This window comes from Salmo trutta, chromosome 12 (assembly GCF_901001165.1).
Source record: "Salmo trutta chromosome 12, fSalTru1.1, whole genome shotgun sequence".
Taxonomy (NCBI): domain Eukaryota; kingdom Metazoa; phylum Chordata; class Actinopteri; order Salmoniformes; family Salmonidae; genus Salmo; species Salmo trutta.
This window is the reverse complement of record NC_042968.1, coordinates 79,140,139-79,153,708: the sequence shown is the minus strand read 5'-3', so window position 1 is coordinate 79,153,708 and position 13,570 is coordinate 79,140,139.

Sequence of the window (13,570 nt, the reverse complement as noted above, 5' to 3'; positions counted from 1 at the left end):
TGTACGCCGGGGCCCCCCCAATGTCCAGGGGGGCGGAGGGACCTCCCGTACCTCAGCGTCCTGCAGCGGACCAGCTACCACCGGCCTGTGGAGAGACACATGAAACGAGGGGTTAATACGGTAATATGAAGGAAGTTGTAACCTATAACACACCTCGTTTATTCTCCTCAGGACTTTGAACGGCCCCACAAATCGCGGACCCAGCTTCCGGCAGGGCAGGCGGAGGGACAGGTTCTGGGTCGAGAACCAGACTCTGTCCCCCGGTTTGAACACGGGGGACTCACTGCGGTGGCGGTCAGCGCTCTCCTTGTGCCGTCCTACAGCTCGTTTAAGGCACTCCTGGACGGCACTCCAGGTCTCCTTCGAGCGCTGGACCCATTCCTCCACCGCAGGAGCCTCTGTCTGGCTCTGATGCCATGGCACCAGGACCGGCTGGTACCTTAACACCACCTGGAAGGGCAACAGGTTAATAGAGGAGTGGCGCAGAGAGTTCTGCGCCATCTCGGCCCATGGCACGAACCTCGCCCACTCCCCTGGCCGGTCCTGGCAATAGGACCACAGAAACCTGCCCACATCCTGGTTGATACGTTCCACCTGCCCATTACTCTCGGGATGGAAACCCAAAGTCAAACTGACCGAGACCCCCAGCCTCTCCATAAACGCCCTCCACACCCTAGACGTGAACTGGGGACCCCGATCAGAGACGATGTCCTCGGGCACCCCGTAGTGCCAGAAGACATGCGTAAACAGGGCCTCCGCGGTCTGTAGGGCCGTAGGAAGACCGGGCAAAGGGATCAGACGGCAGGACTTAGAGAACCGATCTACAACGACCAGGATCGTGGTGTTCCCCTGAGAAGGCGAGAGATCCGTAAGGAAATCCACCGACAGGTGGGACCACGGTCGTTGTGGAACGGGGAGGGTCTGTAGTTTCCCTCGCGGCAGGTGCCTAGGCGCCTTACACTGGGCGCACACCGAACAGGAAGAGACATAGCGCATGACATCCTTAACCAAAGTGGGCCACCAGTACTTCCCTTTCAGGCCCCGCACTGTCCGTTCAACACCAGGATGACCCGAGGAGGGTAGAGTGTGCAACCACCGGATCAGACGATCGCGAACCCCGAGCGGGACGTACTTCCAACCCACGGGACACTGAGGGGGAGTGGGTTCTGACTGCCCCGCCCGCTCGATGTCCGCATCCACCTCCCAGACCACAGGTGCCACCAGACAGGAGGCAGGGAGAATGGGAGTAGGATCGATGGTCCGCTCCTCGGTGTCGTGGAGACGCGACAGTGCGTCGGCCTTCAGGTTCTTGGAACCTGGAATGTTCGACAAGGTGAATTGAAACCTCGTAAAAAACATGGCCCACCTGGCTTGACGAGGGTTAAGTCTCCTCGCTGCCCGGATGTACTCCAGGTTACAGTGATCAGTCCAGATGAGGAAAGGGTGTCGTGCCCCCTCAAGCTAATGTCTCCACACCTTCAGGGCCTTGACAACGGCTAACAACTCTCGGTCCCCCACATCATAGTTGCGCTCCGCCGGACTCAGCTTCTTAGAAAAGAATGCACAGGGGTGAAGCTTCGGAGGCATGCCCGAGCGTTGCGACAGCACCGCTCCTACCCCAGCCTCGAACGCGTCCACCTCCACTATGAGGGGTCCGGATGCGCCAGCACCGGGGCGTCCGCCTCTGCCGACCACCGCAGCCGCACTGGCCCCCCCTTCATCAGTGAGGTAATGGGAGCTGCCACCTGACCAAAGCTCCGGATAAACCTCCGGTAGTAATTGGCAAACCCCAAGAACCACTGCACCTCCTTCACCGTGGTTGGAGTCGGCCAATTACACACGGCTGTAACATGGTCACATTCCATCCCCACCCCGTTGGTGGAAATGCGATATCCCAGAAAAGAGACGGCTCGTTTGGAGAACTCACATTTCTCAGCATTTCTCAACATTTCTCAACTCACATGCTCCAGCAGCCGCCCAAGCACTTTACGCACAAGAGACACATGCGCGGCGCGTGTGGCGGAGTAGATCAGAATGTCATCGATGTACAACACCACACCCTGACCGAGCAGGTCTCTGAGAACCTCATCTACAAATGATTGGAAGACGGTGGGAGCATTCTTTAACCCATACGGCATGACGAGGTACTCATAATGGCCAGATGTGGTACTAAATGCGGTTTTCCACTCATCTCCAGCTCGGATACGCACCAGGTTATACGCGCTCCTGAGATCTAGTTTTGTGAAGAAGCGCGCCCGTGAAAAGACTCCACTGCCGTTGCGATGAGAGGTAGTGGGTAACTGAAACCCACCGTGATGGAATTTAGACCTCTATAATCAATGCATGGGCGCAGACCTCCCTCCTTCTTCTTCACAAAAAAGAAGCTCGAGGAGACGGGTGACTTAGATGGCCGAATGTATCCCTGTCTCAAGGACTCAGTGACATATGTCTCCATAGCCGCTGTCTCCTCCTGAGACAGAGGATACACGTGACTCCTAGGAAAGGCCGCGTCAGCCTGGAGGTTTATTGCACAATCCCCTCGTCGATGAGGGGGTAATTGAGTCGCCTTCGTTTTACTGAAGGCGATAGCCAAATCGGCATATTCAGAGGAAATGTGCACGGTGGAGACTGGGTCTGGACTTTCCATCGTGGTCGCACCGATGGAAACTCCTATACACCTGCCTGAGCACTACCTCGACCACCCCTTAAGAGTCCTCTGCCTCCACGAAATCTTCGGGTTGTGAGTGGCTAGCCAGGGAATTCCCAGTACCACCGGAAATGCCGGGAAATCAATGAGGAACAGGCTGATACGTTCCTCATGACCCCCACCATGACCAGTGGCACTGTGACTTCCCTCACTTGGCCGGACCCTAGTGGTCGACTATCTAGGGCGTGCATGGGGAAGGGTTGGTCCAGCTGAACCAGGGGAATCCCTAACTTATTAGCAACCCCACGGTCCATAAAACTCCCAGCTGCGCCTGAATCGACTAGTGCCTTATACTGGAAGTGAGGGGAAAACTCAGGAAAACAAACAGAGGTGTACATGTGGTCGACAGGGGGCTCTGGGTGTGGCTGATGCTGACTCCTGCCTCAGGTGGAATAATCGCTCACCCGCCACCTTGCCCTCCGGGGGATGATCAAATACCGCCCGGAAGCGGTGGGTGAACTCCGGGTAGTCGCCCCTAGCCGAGTCTGGGCCCTCCCAGACTGCGTTGGCCCATTCTAGGGCTCTACCCGTGAGGCATGAGATGAGGACGCTCACCCTCTCTTCACCGGAGGGAGGGGGCCGAACGGTTGCCAGGTACAGATCCAACTGCAGCAAAAACCCCTTGCACCCGGCGGCCGCCCCATCGAACTCCCTGGGAGTCATGATCCGGATCCCACTCGTGCTGGGTTCGGTGGGTGCCGGTAGGGGCGCAGGGGGGTGAATCGGCACTGGTGGGGGTGAGGGAGCGACTCTCTCCCAGCTCTCCAAACGGGCCAGCACCTGATCCATGGCCGTGCCCAGGCGGTGGAGGAGGCTGGCATGTTGGGATACTTGTTCAGCCATGGATGGTGCTTCGGCTCCTGCTGACTCCATCTGGTTAGTGCGGGATTCTGTCATGTTCTCCAAGATTGCAGGAAAGGGGTAAGTCAGACGCAGGAGACTGAGGTCCGTTGAACAAATGTTTAATACAGCCAAGAGCAAATACAGCGACAAGGCAGGGTGCACAGTCAACAAAAGGAAGGAGAATAGCTCCAAACTCCAAATAGACGGGGCGCAGCCCGGCAACCCTAATGCCTATCCAAATACGTTGCGTAATCCAATACATACATAAATCCTGCCCACTACAATAAACGTAACACGAAACAATCCCGCACGAATCCCAAACAAAACAGACAAACTAAATAACCCCCCACTAATGACAAACTAGGAACAGGTGCAAACTAAAACAGACATAACCAACAGACACTGAAACATGGATCGGTGGCAGCTAGTAGGCCGGCGACGACGACCGCCGAGCGCCGCCCGACCGGGGAGAGGCGCCACCTTCTGTGGACGTTGTGACAACCTGAAACTTAAAATACCTATCCAGACGTTTTACGATCTGGCATGCGACAGTGATGCCTGAGCAAAGGAACGCTACCATATCAAATCACATTTATTTATAAAGCCCTTCTTACATCAGCTGATATCTCAAAGCGCTGAAGAGAAACCCAGCCTAAAACCCCAAACAGCAAGCAATGCAGGTGTAGAAGCTCAGTGGCTAGGAAAAACTCCCTAGAAAGGCCAGAACCTAGGAAGAAACCTAGAGAGGAACCAAGCTATGAGTGGTGGCCAGTCCTCTTCTGGCTATGCCGTGTGCAGATTATAACAGAACATGGCCAGGATGTTCAAATGTTCATAGCTGACCAACAGGGTCAAATAATAATAATCACAGTGGTTGTCGAGGGTACAACAGGTCAGCACCTCAGGAGTAAATGTCAGTTGGCTTTTCGTAGCCGATCACATAAAGAGTATCTCTACCACTCCGGCTGTCTCTAGAGAGTTGAAAACAGCAGGTCTGGGACTGGTAGCACGTCCGGTGAACAGGTCAGGGTTCCATAGCTGCAGGCAGAACAGTTGAAACTGGAGCAGCAGCACGGCCAGGTGGACTGGGGACAGCAAGGAGTCATCAGGCCAGGTAGTCCTGAGGCATGGTCCTAGGGCTCAGGTCCTCCGAGAGAGAGAGAGAGAGAAAGAAAGAAAGAAAGAGCGAATTAGAGAGAGCATATTTAAATTCACACAGGACACCGGATAAGACAGGAGAAATACTCCAGATATAACAGACTGACCCTAGCCCCCCAAAATCATAAACTACTGCAGCATAAATACTGGAGGCTGAGACAGGAGGGGTCAGGAGACACTGTGGCCCCATCTGACGATACCCCTGGACAGAGCCAAACAGGCAATATATAACCCCACCCACTTTGCCAAAGCACAGCCCCCACACCACTAGAGGGATTACTTCAACCACCAACTTACCATCCTGAGACTGGCCGAGTATAGCCCACAAAGATCTCCGCCACGGCACAACCCAAGGGAGGGCGCCAACCCAGACAGGAAGATCACGTCAGTGACACAACCCACTCAAGTGACGCACCCCTCCTAGGGACGGCATGGATGAGCACCAGTAAGCCAGTGACTCAGCCCCCGTAATAGGGTTAGAGGCAGAGAATCCCAGTGGAGATTCATATTCTGCTTGAATCAGACTCCTCTGGAGAAATACATCAATCAATCAATCACATTTATTTATAAAGCCTTTTTTATATCAGCAGATGTCACAAAGTGCTTAAACATCAGTCCTAATCCCCAACAAAGCATTGACTTTCAGGACAACATGTTGATGAACACATTTAAAGTAATGCTGATATTTCCGATTTCACTGGATGTTTTGTAGGCTTTTTTGGAAGTTTATGATTCATCATAAATGATCATATAATCATTACTTAATTCATCTATCTGCTTGCCATCACAGTTCAATGCAGCAACAGTGTGGATTTTCTAAAGCACATGTGATGTAGGATCCTTTTGTTATGTTGTCATGAATCCTTTGCAGTGCCTGGCTGAGTTGCAGTTACCCCTGTATGTCGGCTGATGGCAGCAGGAACTCAGCATCGCTCAGCGTACACTGCTGGGTGTTGCCGACACAACCCCTGGATTCTTTGAAAAAATGTTGTTAATTTATGATGACCATAGTATGTGTGAATGTGTTTGTGGGTGGGAAGCTGGGGTGAGCCGTACATAAACCAGCAACCGTGAACCAGGTTGTCTCCCGCTGCTATACGCCAATAGTCTAAATCACCTGTCAAACTCATTCAGAGGTCTGAATGTCTCAGTTTTTTAGCTCCTCCCTTGTACTTGATTGATGAATTAAGGTCATTGGTTAGTTAGGAACTCCCCTCATCTGGTTGTGTAGATCTTAGTTGGACACAAATTGAAAGGAAAAAACAAAAACAAGCAGACACTCGGCCCTCCATGAAATGAGTTTGACACCCCTGGTCTAAAAGATCCCATCCTAAATGTGTTTTTGTGCCATTTCCAAGCCCTTTAGAAAACACACTGAATAGCTTGGCAGAAAAAAGAATGAAAATGGCAATGAAAGTTTGGCTCTGCATGAGAGAAAAAAAGTATTATATATATATATATATATATATATGTCCATGACTCTGCCTATTCATAAAAATGTCTTATGTCCCATCACCCTATGCCCCAAATGCTGCTGAATCAACCTACATAACTTTTATGTGACAGATAATAAAATTGGAGAGCAGGTGTGTGTATGAGAGTGTCAGCATAAGAACGAGTGTCTGTATATACATATCCGTGTATGTGTTTGCGTGTGTGTATTATATTGGTGTGCATGTAGTTGTGAGTGAGGGAGCGAGAGAGAGTCTTTCACAGCTCACTGCACAGCTAGATTGTCTGCAGAAGAGGTGACAAATTAGAGAGGCAATGTCAAAAGAGAAGAGAGCAACATCCCCCAAAGAAGTTGTAAGGATGGGTGGAGAGAATGTGATATGTGAAATTACATGGGATTTGATGTGATGTGATGCTCTGTAATGACATGAAGCAAACAAATGAATCACTGAGAGAATAGTGAACACAGGATCTTGAAAGCAGTGGTGCTGTCAGAGCAGAAGGGGCGACTGTGAAGACAAAGAGGCAGATAAGAGGTCAGCCTGAGAGCTGAGGAGGTGGGGAGCGAAACAACAACAGGGAAGGTTGTGGGTAGGGACAGGGGGAGAGTCAGTTTGTGTGGCAGTGGCATCAATTGATTTATTCCTGCTGTATCGATCAGCCGACAGCCCTGTCCATGAAGGAAAGCATGAGGATTAATGCATTGGCTTTTGTAATGAATGGGGCTCCTGGAGTGAGGAGAGAGGCTGGCACTAAATCAGTGTGGTGTTGATCATCCAGATGGGCCCAAGAAAGCATGAAATAGGTACAGCAAGGTGTGTGTGTGTGTGTGTGTAAGAATGCTGTTCATAGACTACAACTCAGCATTCAACACCAAAGTCCCCCCCAAGCTCATCAAGCTGGGGACCCTGGGACTGAACACCTCCCTCTGCAACTGGACTCTGGACTTCCTGACGGGCAGGCTCCAGGTGGTGAGGGTAGGCAACAACACCTCCGCCATGCTGACCCTCAACACGGGGGCCCCTTGGCTGTGTGTGCTTAGTCCCCCCTTGTACTCCCTGTTCACCCACGACTGTGAGGCCCCGCACGACTCCCACACCATCAAGTTTGCTGACGACACAATGGTGGACACAATGGTGGTAGGCCATTACAACAACCTTTCCCTCAACGCCAGCGAGACCAAGGAGCTGATCGTGGACTACAGGAGAAAGAGGGGAGAGCACGCCCCCATCCACATCGACAGAGATCCTCACTAAGGACTTAACAAAGGTCCACATACACCTGCACAGTCATGAAGAGGGCACAACAGCGCCTCTTCCCCCTCAAGAGGCTGAAAAGATTTTGCATGTGCATGGGCCCTCGGGTCCTCAAAATGTTATACAGCTGCACCATCGAGAGCATCTTGACTCGTTGCATCACCGCTTGGTATGGCAAATGCACTGCCTTCGACCGCAAAGTGTTACAGATGGTGATGCGGAAAGCCCAGTAGATCACCGGGGCCTAGCTCCCTGCCGTCCAGGACCTCTATATCAGGCAGTGTCAGACACCCCAGCTCCAGACACCCCAGCTATAGACTGTTCACACTGATACCGTCCGGCAAACGGTACCGAAGCATCGGCTCTCGGACAAACAGGCTCTGAGACAGCTTTTACTAAATAGCCATCAGACTGGTAAATAGTGAATTAAATGGTTACCTGGACTATCTGCACTGACCCTATCTTGCACTGACTATATACACATTCACAAGATTATATATGCACACTATATACACACTCACTCACACACACTACACTGACACTCACACAAACCCACACACATTCACATACACTACATACGCACACACACACACACACACACACACAACACACACGCATACGGACACAACACAAATACACATACACCGCACACACAAATACACACACACCATTACACTCATCATATGCTGCTGCTACTCTGTTTTTATTTTACTCTTATTATCCAATGAGTGCACAAAACATTTCCACGACATGACCAGGTGAATCCAGTTAAAAGCTAAGATCCCTTATTGATGTCACTTGCTCAATCCACTTCAATCAGTGTAGATGCAGGATTGTGTACAGCCAGATCACCCATGATACAAGTCAGTATTCAACATCCATCCATGTCTGACGACGTTGGGAGATGACGTGGAAACCAGCCACTAGGGGCATCAGTGAGCGCTGTTACCTTAATCGGTTCTGGATTTGTCACGGCGTTGTGGATGGGCGTAAGCATTTGCCTCTGATTCCAATGGTTAAGGTAAGAGTTAAGGTTTGGGATAGGGTTATGAATGGTTAAGGTAAGAGTTAAGGTTTGGGATAGGGTTATGAATGGTTAAGGTAAGAGTTAAGGTTTGGGATAGGGTTATGAATGGTTAAGGTAAGAGTTAAGGTTTGGGATAGGGTTATGAATGGTTAAGGTAAGAGTTAAGGTTTGGGATAGGGTTATGAATGGTTAAGGTAAGAGTTAAGGTTTGGGATAGGGTTATGAATGGTTAAGGTACGAGTTAAGGTTTGGGATAGGCTTAAAAATAAAATCTCCAAAATGACTTTCTATCGATAGATTTCAACTAGCAATCTTTGGAATCAGAAGCATCAACAACTTTTTATAGATTTTCTATCCTAAACCTTAAACCTTACCTTAACCATTTTGAGTTAATGCCTAACCTTAAGATTTCTGAGTTAATGCCAGAACTTAACCCTAAGCTTCAAAATTAGGAGTTAATGGCTAAACTTAACCTTAAACAACTTGAAATGTTATGTTTGCAACAACTTCTAAATTTGATGTTTGAAAAACATGGATGAATGTTTAATTGTGACGCGAAGCTGTGAGAGCTAGCTGATTGTGTATGTGTGTCATTCAGAGGGTGAATGGGCAAGACAAAAGATTTAAGTGCCTTTGAACAGGGAATGGTAGTAGGTGCCAGGCGCACCGGTTTGAGTGTGTCAAGAACTGCAACGCTGCTGGGTTTTTCACGTTCAGCCATTTTCTGTGTGTATCTAGAATGGTCAACCACCCAAAGGACATCCAGCCAACTTGACACAACTGTGGGAAGCATTGGAGTCGACATGGGCCAGCATCCCTGTGCAACACTTTAGACACCTTATAGAGTCCATGATCCCGACGAATTGAGGCTGTTCTGAGGACAAAAGGGGTGCAACTCAATATTAGGATGGTGTTCCTAATATTTTGTACACTCAGTGCATATCCTGATACCTAGTCACTTTAACCTGCCTTGTTCATATCTATCTCAAATACCTCGTACCCCTGCACTGGTACTCCCTGTATATAGCTCCACAGTGATCTGGTACTGGTACTCCCTGTACATAGCTCCACATTGACCTGGTACTGGTACTCCCTGCATATAGCTCCACATTGATCTGGTACTGGTACTCCCTGTATATAGCTCCACATTTTAATTTGTTGATTTTTTATTTCACCTTTATTTAACCAGGTATGCAAGTTGAGAACAAGTTCTCATTTACAACTGCGACCTGGCCAAGATAAAGCAAAGCAGTTCGACACATATAACAACACAGAGTTACACATGGAGTAAAACAAACATACAGTCAATAATACAGTAGAAAAATAAGTCCATATACAATGTGAGCAAATGAGGTGAGATAAGGGAGGTAAAGGCAATACATAGGCCATGGTGGTGAAGTAAATACAATATAGCAATTAAAACACTGGAATGGTAGATTTGACAGTAGATGAGTGTGCAAAGTAGAAATACTGGGGTGCAAAGGAGCAAAACAAATAAATAAATAAATACAGTAGGGGAAGAGGTAGTTGTTTGGGCTATTTATAGATGGGCTATGTACAGGTGCAGTGATCTGTGAGCTGCTCTGACAGCTGGTGCTTAAAGCTAGTGAGGGAGATAAGTGTTTCCAGTTTCAGAGATTTTTGTAGTTTGTTCCAGTCATTGGCAGCAGAGAACTGGAAGGAGAGGCGGCCAATGGAGGAATTGGCTTTGGGGGTGACAAGTCAGTTATACCTGCTGGAACGCGTGCTACAGGTGGTACATTGATCTGGTACTGGTACTCCCTGTATATAGCTCCACATTGATCTGGTGCTGGTACTCCCTGTATATAGCTCCACATTGATCTGGTATTGGTACTCCCTGTATATAGCTCCACATTGATCTGGTACTGGTACTCCTTGTATATAGCTCCACATTGATTTGGTACTGGTACTCCCTGTATATAGCTACACATTGATCTGGTACTCGTACTCCCTGTATATAGCTACACATTGATCTGGTACTGGTACTCCCTGTATATAGCTACACATTGATCTGGTACTGGTACTCCCTGTATATAGCTCCACATTGATCTGGTACTGGTACTCCCTGTATATAGCTACACATTGATCTGGTACTGGTACTCCCTGTATATAGCTCCACATTGATCTGGTACTGGTACTCCCTGTATATAGCTCCACATTGATCTGGTACTGGTACTCCCTGTATATAGCTACACATTGATCTGGTACTGGTACTCCCTGTATATAGCTCCACATTGATCTGGTACTGGTACTCCCTGTATATAGCTACACATTGATCTGGTACTGGTACTCCCTGTATATAGCTCCACATTGATCTGGTACTGGTACTCCCTGTATATAGCTCCACATTGATCTGGTACTGGTACTCCCTGTATATAGCTCCACATTGATCTGGTACTGGTACTCCCTGTATATAGCTCCACATTGATCTGGTACTGGTACTTCCTGTATATAGCTACACATTGATCTGGTACTGGTACTCCCTGTATATAGCTACACATTGATCTGGTACTGGTACTCCCTGTATATAGCTACACATTGATCTGGTACTGGTACTCCCTGTATATAGCTCCACATTGATCTGGTACTGGTACTCCCTGTATATAGCTACACATTGATCTGGTACTGGTACTCCCTGTATATAGCTCCACATTGATCTGGTACTGGTACTCCCTGTATATAGCTACACATTGATCTGGTACTGGTACTCCCTGTATATAGCTCCACATTGATCTGGTACTGGTACTCCCTGTATATAGCTACACATTGATCTGGTACTGGTACTCCCTGTATATAGCTCCACATTGATTTGGTACTGGTACTCCCTGTATATAGCTACACATTGATCTGGTACTGGTACTCCCTGTATATAGCTCCACATTGATCTGGTACTGGTACTCCCTGTATATAGCTACACATTGATCTGGTACTGGTACTCCCTGTATATAGCTACACATTGATCTGGTACTGGTACTCCCTGTATATAGCTCCACATTGATCTGGTACTGGTACTCCCTGTATATAGCTACACATTGATCTGGTACTGGTACTCCCTGTATATAGCTCCACATTGATCTGGTACTGGTACTCCTGTATATAGCTCCACATTGATCTGGTACTGGTACTCCCTGTATATAGCTCCACATTGATCTGGTACTGGTACTCCCTGTATATAGCTACACATTGATCTGGTACTGGTACTCCCTGTATATAGCTACACATTGATCTGGTACTGGTACTCCCTGTATATAGCTCCACATTGATCTGGTACTGGTACTCCCTGTATATAGCTCCACATTGATCTGGTACTGGTACTTCCTGTATATAGCTGCACATTGATTTGGTACTGGTACTCCCTGTATATAGCTACACATTGATCTGGTACTGGTACTCCCTGTATATAGCTACACATTGATCTGGTACTGGTACTCCCTGTATATAGCTCCACATTGATCTGGTACTGGTACTCCCTGTATATAGCTCCACATTGATCTGGTGCTGGTACTCCCTGTATATATCTCCACATTGATCTGGTACTGGTACTCCCTGTATATAGCTACACATTGATCTGGTGCTGGTACTCCCTGTATATAGCTCCACATTGATCTGGTACTGGTACTCCCTGTATATAGCTCCACATTGATCTGGTACTGGTACTCCCTGTATATAGCTCCACATTGATCTGGTGCTGGTACTCCCTGTATATAGCTCCACATTGATCTGGTACTGGTACTCCCTGTATATAGCTCCACATTGATCTGGTACTGGTACTCCCTGTATATAGCTCCACATTGATCTGGTGCTGGTACTCCCTGTATATAGCTCCACATTGATCTGGTACTGGTACTCCCTGTATATAGCTCCACATTGATCTGGTACTGGTACTCCCTGTATATATCTCCACATTGATTTGGTACTGGTACTCCCTGTATATAGCTCCACATTGATCTGGTGCTGGTACTCCCTGTATATAGCTCCACATTGATCTGGTACTGGTACTCCCTGTATATAGCTCCACATTGATCTGGTACTGGTACTCCCTGTATATATCTCCACATTGATTTGGTACTGGTACTCCCTGTATATAGCTACACATTGATCTGGTGCTGGTACTCCCTGTATATAGCTCCACATTGATCTGGTGCTGGTACTCCCTGTATATAGCTCCACATCGATCTGGTACTGGTACTCCCTGTATATAGCTCCACATTGATCTGGTGCTGGTACTCCCTGTATATAGCTCCACATTGATCTGGTACTGGTACTCCCTGTATATAGCTCCACATTGATCTGGTACTGGTACTCCCTGTATATAGCTCCACATTGATCTGGTGCTGGTACTCCCTGTATATAGCTCCACATTGATCTGGTACTGGTACTCCCTGTATATAGCTCCACATTGATCTGGTACTGGTACTCCCTGTATATAGCTCCACATTGATCTGGTACTGGTACTCCCTGTATATAGCTCCACATTGATCTGGTGCTGGTACTCCCTGTATATAGCTCCACATTGATCTGGTACTGGTACACCCTGTATATAGCTCCACATTGATATGGTGCTGGTACTCCCTGTATATAGCTACACATTGATCTGGTACTGGTACTCCCTGTATATAGCTCCACATTGATCTGGTGCTGGTACTCCCTGTATATAGCTCCACATTGATCTGGTGCTGGTACTCCCTGTATATAGCTACACATTGATCTGGTGCTGGTACTCCCTGTATATAGCTACACATTGATCTGGTGCTGGTACTCCCTGTATATAGCTCCACATTGATCTGGTACTGGTACTCCCTGTATATAGCTCCACATTGATCTGGTGCTGGTACTCCCTGTATATAGCTCCACATTGATCTTGGTACTGGTACTCCCTGTATATAGCTCCACATTGATCTGGTACTGTACTGGTACTCCCTGTATATAGCTCCACATTGATCTGGTACTGGTACTCCCTGTATATAGCTCCACATTGATCTTGGTACTGGTACTCCCTGTATATAGCTACACATTGATCTGGTACTGGTACTCCCTGTATATAGCTACACATTGATCTGGTACTGGTACTCCCTGTATATAGCTCCACATTGATCTGGTACTGGT